Source organism: Hetaerina americana, unplaced genomic scaffold (genome assembly GCF_022747635.1).
Source record: "Hetaerina americana unplaced genomic scaffold, ioHetAmer1.1.p SCAF_1, whole genome shotgun sequence".
In the NCBI taxonomy this organism is placed as follows: domain Eukaryota; kingdom Metazoa; phylum Arthropoda; class Insecta; order Odonata; family Calopterygidae; genus Hetaerina; species Hetaerina americana.
Window position 1 is genome coordinate 25,265,210 of NW_027286069.1, and position 8,644 is coordinate 25,273,853.

Genomic DNA, 8,644 nt, shown 5'->3' on the forward strand with positions numbered 1-8,644 from the left:
CTAACAAGAGCAGGTGGAACCATTTACCTATCTTGGGAGTATTTTGGAACAAAATGGTCAAAGTAGTGGGGACATAAAAAGAATAATCGCTTTAGCAAAAGATGCTTCCACAAATAGAGAGCTCTACTAGTTGATGATATGGGCGCCGGATAAGATTTACAGGGTCTGTCGCAAAAAAAGTAGAATGATTTCTTTCCCCCAATGCAGATGGCTGGAGTGAGGTGATTTGTGGTGGAAAAGGTAATGAGAGATTTTGGAATAGTAACGCGACCCACGACAATTAACTGTGGGCACTTATAATGTGCGAATTGATACTATAGACTGAACTCCTATTCCACGGTCACGTCATAAATTCACGATGCCACTCTCCATGGAGCAATGATTATCGATAAAATTGTAAATTAAGCTTAGAAAATTGTGTTTGGAGAACATGACCATGGTTGAGAATGCTTATGGAGATGGATAAATGTCTGAAGTGATAGTTTTCTGTTTGCACAGGATGTTCTGGGAGGGTAAAGAGGAGTTTGACGATGAGGGATGCCCTGAACATCCATCAACAACACAGTGTGATGAAAATGTGCAAAAAGCGAGACACATGCTCAATTCTGATTGACCACCCAAGGATCAGGATGTTAGGAGAGTGCAATATTCAGAAAACCACAGTGCATTGCATTCTTACAGAAGATTTAGCAATGAGGAAGGTGTGCAAAGATGGTCCCCAAGGTGCTGTCAGAAAACAGATTGTTTGACAATCTTGCCTTGGACTTCTTGGACCACAATGAAAGTGACCCAAATTTTTCAGAATAGGCGGTTATTGGTGATAAGACATGGGTCTTTGAGTACAATCCAAGTATTATCCCCTTGAATATCATTTTGGACGACTGGGTTTTGTCAAATACTATAGGCCGTGACGAGTGGCCTAAACGAGGGTCCTGTTGCTATCTTACTGGAAGCATACCACAACTGGCGGAGGCACTGACATTGGTTTGTCGATACATTAAAGTGATCTTATGAAGTCTTATGTCGTTAAAGTAAGATTATACGCGTAGATTGGATGCTTTTGAAATGTGGGTGTACAGAATTATGAATTATTGAAATGTATGGAAATAGAAACAAGCGATAACTTAGAGGGCATGGAAAGAGGGGATGAGAGGAGTTTTTTGGGAGGAATTGAAAAGTAGTTGGGAATGATGGATGCAGAGTAATTTTGATTTGTTATGGAAAGTTGAAGCTATATATATATATATGTATATATATATATATATATATATATATATATATACATATATATATATATATATATATATACATATATCCGGGGTTCGTCCGGAAAATAAGTGTACTGATTTTTTCCCACCGCTCCAGGCGCGCCCAGCACCGCTCTGACGGGCTGCGATTGGAGGGGGGTATGTTGGCAAGCGACGCTGAAAAAGGCAGTCGGCTCTGAGCTGTGGTGTAGTGAGGAGCTCTGTTAACACGAACCTCCACGCTCGACCCACGTCACGGAACGCGATGCCGAAGTTTTTGGAGCAGCGTTATTCCATCAAATTTGCGGTAAAGCTTGGGAAATCGTCTACCGAAACTGTCGGTATGATTAACCAGGCTTACGGGGAGTCAGCCATGTCCAGAAACATGATCTTTCGGTGGCACAAGATGTTCGTGGAGGGCAGAGAAGAGGTCGACGACAAACCACGGCCTGGACGCCCATCAACGACACTCACCGACGAAAATGTGCGAAAAGTTCGCGATGTACTGAACTCTGATCGTCGTCTTAGTGTTCGGATGATAGCAGAGCAGTGTAATGTGCCAAAAACAATAGTGCACGAGTCGCCCGCGTCCGGCCAGCGATTAAAAACATCTGGCGGCTGCATCACGACAATGCGCCGTCTCACACCGCGCTTGTCGCGTCGGACTTCTCGGCCAAGCACGGCGTGGCAACGCTGCCGCACCCGCCCTACAGCCCGGATTTGGCACCACCGGACTTCTTTCTGTTCCCGAAGATAAAGAGGAGTTTGAAAGGAACGCGATACGGGACTTTGGACGCCGTCAAAGAGGCCGTGACGACGTGTCTTCGAGAGGTTCCCGGTGATGCCTTCGCGGGAGCGTTCTAGGAATGGGAACGCCGCTGGAACAAGTGTATCGACTCACAAGGGTGCTATTTTGAGGAATATTAGCTTAAGATATGTAAAAGTGTAATAAATTTTTTTTCCTGAGCTCAGTACACTTATTTTCCGGACGAACCCTGTATATATGTATGATATAATATATGTGTATGTATATATATGATATATATATATGTATATATATATGTATATATATATATATATATATATATATATATATATATATATATATATATATATATATATATATATATGCGAGAAGAACTGGTTGAAATACGATAGGCGCACGTTGGAAGGAATGAATAAAGCATGCGGAATTGAAGGTGAGTTAACTGCAGGGCCTGGTGTTTGGTGGTATTTTTGGAAGAGATACGTAAATGTGTCATTGTATTGCTGTTCAATCTGTGTTCATCCAAAAATACCTTAAATGGTAGAATAGTAAGAGTTTGAATCAAATCCAATGAGAAGACCTAACTACACTTGACACGGAGATTTTATTTTAAAATATTTAATGGAAAGTATTTTCGGGTCTAAATAGCACAGACGGATTCAAGTTCTGATTCTTCTCTCACATGATACGCAATCATAACAAAATCGAAAACAAGTCCCAGCACGTATCATTATAAAGATCAACTTTTAGTGATATAGGCCAGCACACCAATCATTGCATGATTTATATACACTATATATATATATATATATATATATATATATATATATATATATATATATATATATATATATATATATATAATATCAATCATGCAATGATTGGTGTGCTGGCCTATATCACTAAAAGTTGATCTTTATGATGATACGTGCGGGGACTTGTATATATATATATATATATATATATATATATATATATATATATATATATATATATGTATATATTTATATATTTATATTATATATAGATATATTTTACTTGGGTAGTAATAGTATTGAGGGGAGGCGACCGACAGCCGAGGTCATTTGCGCCATTAGGGATGGACAGGAAAGGGTGGAGAGAGACCCGGCGTCGCGTCGGCATTAGCCTACTCTTGTCGAAAGGCGCCAAGGGGTCCACAATTTAACGTCCCATCCGAAGGACGTCGTACTCACTCAAATTGCTCTCCACAAAGCACCTTAAGTAGGGATCGAGATATATTGTACTTGCCGACATAAATTGAAATGTAAGATGGATCAAGATCATTCTGAATGGCGATTTGATTTTGAAGACTGATAGAGGGAAGAATGTAAGGCCAGTGAGGAATGGGCAGGAATATGATAGGGATGTTGGGCAGAATGAAGATACGATGTCTAAGAGGGGCTTAATATATGGTTGGGTGCCTGGTTGTGTTTTGCTAAAAGAGACAAAGAAATTGGCGCCGTACGTATGAAAGTGAAAATGTGTCTCCCGTGATGGTAAACGACGTCGATTTGCGTTAGCGAGCTAAGAAAATGACAAGTGCATCACGTGAAGGCTCTTAAAACTCTTCGGCAGGTAGTCGGTTCTTTCAACCCTGTGAATCCCTTCCCTGGATCCTTTGCATTGGGATAAGTATTGTGTTGACGAGGGATATTTTTACACTCATACATTATACATACATGCAATATATGTATGTACACACACAAATGTAATATATACATACATAAAGTGCACTCACCAAGTACGTACCGCTAAGTTCGGTGAAAATACTGCAATGTAGTTCCCAAAGATCTCCGAGATTACCCATATTCATAATCATTCGCGTGTAAGGGTTGATTAAGCTAGTAAACACGGGAAAACAGGACATCACTGAAACTTCAAACGAATTTATTTGTTCTCTAAATATCGAGAGAGTCTCACTGAACTTATACAGCGCCTGAATAGTACAAGAAAATTCATTCCGTGCAAAAAGAAAGTGGTCCTGTTCTTTGGGGAACTTAATGATCGGTCGAGAACTCCCTTCCGCCAAATACAATGGAAGTATGCACCCGCATCCACCGTCTTGGTAATGTCTTTCCTATTACCTCCATCCCGTTAGCATCTTTTACATAGTATCCTGCAAGTCACCGCTAAGGTGTGTGGCAGGGAGTGATTCAACGACACTGGGGCAAGCAGTATTAAAAATTAAGTTTTACTTAATTGTTAGCGACCATTAAACTTGTAAAATAATTCAAATGATGGAGATAATTTTAACTACACATTCACCATGGCAACTAGGTTTGAAAAAAGTCTATACTTAAGGAGTCGTATTTTGTTGGCTAGGAAAGTTAACTGATTCAGTTTTTTTAAGCCTTTCGGCTGTATTTGCAATACCTTTTGGTAATGTTAGGAAAAGTTTTTTCTCGCCACGTGAAATTTCTTATTTCCAACTCGTTTAGAAGCACAGAATCATCTTAAGGTGACAAAATGTAAACGTGTTTATTATACGGTTAGACGTGAATCAATTATGTGATGCACCTAGATACATACAGCTCATGACACAAATATAAAAATTACCCCAATTTTTTATTTATTTCATAAGTTTCCTTTAAATTACGCTTCTCCAAGCCGCTCTGAAACGCCATACAATCTCCCCAATATTGCTTTTTTTTGACTTATCTACCCCACTACCACACCAAAACACAAAATTTATTTCTTCAACATCTAACCTAAGATATAAAAAAAAAGAATTCGAAAATATTACATTTCATTGCGTGGCACGCTATTCGAAACCCTACCATTGGCCGCAGGGCACAAGAGGGCGGAAGAACTCATTGGGAAAGTTTTGAAAAAATCGTTCGGACCCTTTGCCATTTTGACAGAATATAACCGTCCCCCTGGGCAAGGGGCGGTTCGTTATTAACATCATTGTGTGAGGGAATCCCGGTAAAACCTCTCCTGCCATGTTTTTTGCCAAAATTTTTGAATTGCTCTGAAATTAAATTATTTTTATTATTATGGCAGTGTACCGTTCAATGTAGGTTTTGATAGGATAACACAGACTGATCACTTCTTAATTTCTAAGATCTTGCCTAACAAGACACGATCTAACACCTCACACTAAAACAAGGCTCTTCAATTCCGCCTAATTCCTTCTTCCCTTCATTCCGACCAACATCTCTGTTCCCTAGGACTACCCCTTCCTCGTTTGTCTTACGTTCTCCAATATATCACAATATTCTTCGACATCCATTCGCCAATCATAATTCTCCGCATCCACCGTTCCTGCCACCTTTAGATTTCTGTCAACAAACCCATCTCTTTCCCCCATATCACGCCTAACACTTCCTCGTTTGTTTCCTTTTCCGTCCATTTCACCTTCTCCATCCCTCGCCACACAAACAAATCTCAGAAACCTCTAACCTACGGCTGTCATGTTGCTTTAACAGCTCCTCTGTCTTAACGCAATTCTCCTTCTTATTCCCTTACTGATTTGATCATCTTCGTCCACTCAATGGGATCCAGGGTTCAGGGTTCGAACAGACCTCACTACAATATTCCCTGAATTCGGAATAAACGGTTCTAAAGTCGAATAGTAAACATAATTTCCAACAGCCAATTACACTGTCGTGTCCAATAGGTACTGTAGTATGAAAAGAACTTGTTTGAACCATTAGCTACGCCCCTCCTCCTTTCGCAAGGTTGTAAACAAAAAAATTATTCGGGCTAGCAGCGCGAAATTCGAGATGTCATCCCGCGCGACGTCACACCACCCGCAACCCATCCCTTCCTCCATGTGTCGCACTTCGTCACGATTATTCCGTCACTTCCGCCCACACATATTCGGGAGGGGAGAACGGCGCGTGTGCATTTCGAACGCCTCCATACACAGCGACGTCGATTCACTTCCGGAAAAAGAAAACCCTCCGAAGGTGAGATAATCTCTCTTTACGACCAGGAACATCTGACCAGGAGTGGAAACCGGCCTGCTCCTCCTCCTTTCAAGATCACATGGGCACACAGTCGTGGAGAAGTAAGGAGAAAAATGAGACAGAAACACACAAACACGCGCACTCGACCCAGTTGGGTGGCGATCCGCCAGCGCAAGTACGTGGACTCACCGCTCGCGTGGGAAGAAAGGAGAGAGAGAGAGAGAGAGTGTGTGCGTGTGTGGGTGGATGGGGAAGGGGGAGAGAGAAAGTCTTTCTTTCTTCCTCCGTCGGGACACCCTCTCTCTCTCTTTCTCTCGATGGACTTCGACCCCTGCGGGTGTGGGGTGTCTTCCTCTGCGGCAATGTGCCCGTCTCTCCTCCCGGTCGCCTCGCTCCCTGTTGGAGGCGGGCACTGTCTTCAAAATCCTCCTCGCCGAAGAGCCCTTTCCCGCAGCGGGCGAAGGGAAGCACGGATGTTCAGACTCGAAGTAAGGACCAACACTGGGGACTGCGTTTCCGTGGAAACTTCACGAGCGAGGGAGATGAGTTTGTAAGGGGACCGGCACAAGTCCAAAGGGTCCTCCGGATGGGCTGCTGCCGATGGACGTACGTTCGGAGTCGGGGTGAGTTTCGGAGCGAGTGGGGAAGTGATGGGAGTTTTAGGCGCGTTACGGCCGAGGCGGGAGAATGGGGGAATGGGAGGGATGAGGGAGAGTGGTGGGGAGGAGAACGGCGCGAGGAGGGGTGGTATCGCTACGGAGGGTAGACTGCTTTGGCCCCCCGGCGGTGGCGACGGACGGAGACGACTCTCGAAGAACGTCCGACCCCGGAGAGAGAGAGAGAGAGGAAGGGAGGGAGGAGTGGCAGAAGAGGGGGAGAGAGAAAGGGGGTGGGGAGGCAGCACTTTGAGGGGAAGTTTGGATCGAGCCCAGGGTGAAGGTGGCGGAGGAGGAGAAAAAGGTCCCGTTGCATCACGGGAAGGGGGAGGAGGAGGGGGGGGACCGAAAAGTTATAAAGAATGAAGGAGGAACGGAGGGGGAGTTTGAATGAATGAGGAAGTGCGTGATAGGGGGATCGGGGAGGGGGGTGTGAGGTGTTGTGGGAATGCACTGCACTCGCGGTGAAGGAGGGGGGGTGTACGTGCACCGCGATGGGTAGGAGTGAGGGGAGGGGGTATCTTGAAGAGCGTGTCGATAAATCGAAGCTTAGGAACGACTGACAGCTATACACACGGAATGCCTGCAGGCTACAACACAGGGTCACACAGGGTTCGCTTAGAGGAGTCTTTACGAGATAGGTCAAGAGAAAACACGCCGTCGAATAGGATCACTAATTTGATTTATTTTTCTGAAAGTTTGGTCTCCAAAGAGGACTACAAGAAAACCAGCTTAACGTAGCTTATTACTCATTACACAATACCTCAGAGTACTCATACCCTACGAGTGTACAAACAGACTTGTAGGACTCGTCCATTCCGTATCAATGCAAAGCTACAAACATATTTTAGCTCTCAAAATAAAAATCTATTTTAAATAAACTTTCTTTTAGCATTACATTCATTATTAACAGCATAGAAATTCACGAAAAAAATTCAAACTGAATACATGACTGAATAAGTAAATTTTGCATTTTTTTAACAAAATGTTGTTAAAAAAATAAAAGGTTTACTTATTCAGTGATCATGAATTTTTACAAAGTAGAACCTGAGTCCATTGCATTTTAAGCTAAACGCAATTTAATTCAAGGGAGTGTCGGGCATATTGCTTTCATTTATTGTATTTCGTATAAGTTTGTAATGAGTATAAAAGGCGTGAAGTGGAAACTCGAACAGGTTTTTCAATGGTAAAGTGAATGCTGGAATACGTACGCTGACGTAAGAAACGACACCAAAAATATTGATTTTAAAAATTAGTGCGGAAAAGTACCATATCTATTACTTCCTTGGATGTACATACGAGTACATAACTTCCGCTAAGTTAAGCCTGAAGCCACGAACTTCATTTACAATTTTTATTCGTTGAGTGGCATAACTACCTATATTTCGCACAGGATGGGTAGGTCACGCAACGGCATAAGGGCGGACTGGTTTACTCTTGATGCCGAGGAGATCATTCAAACTTTATGTTGTACCGGAAAATTACATCACCGTGATGTAACTGTCCAATCAACAGTCGAAATTTTCGTTTTAACTTCGTGCAATCCGCGAGCATAACAAAAAAAAGGTGAAAAAAATCGAAATATGGACGTTTTTGAAATTATTAATTATGATTTAACATTTTTTAAAATCCATATGTCAACGCGATAAAGTATTCAGTGAAGCAAGCTTTTTATGGTTTTTGCCAAGTACCCCTTATAATTTGCACTTGGAAAAACATTCAAAGTACTCCGAATGCAAGAATACTAAAATCCCTGTGTGTGGAAGAGAGAAGCTGAAGGCAGATATCACGATTAGAGGAGTGAAACAAGAGCAAAATGAATCCTTCATCTACTAAGGCAGCGGTAAATATATAACTTGGGGAGTAATACGTTCGACTGATACCAAGCGAAGAATAGCTCAACCTACGAAGCCCTTAATGAAGAAGAGACAACCACTACGTACAAAGAACCAAAGGTTGAAAACAAGGAATCAGTTCGTCAAAACGTTTGGATCTTGAGTATGGCACTCTATGGACCAAGGGCATGGAGCAAACATATAAAAA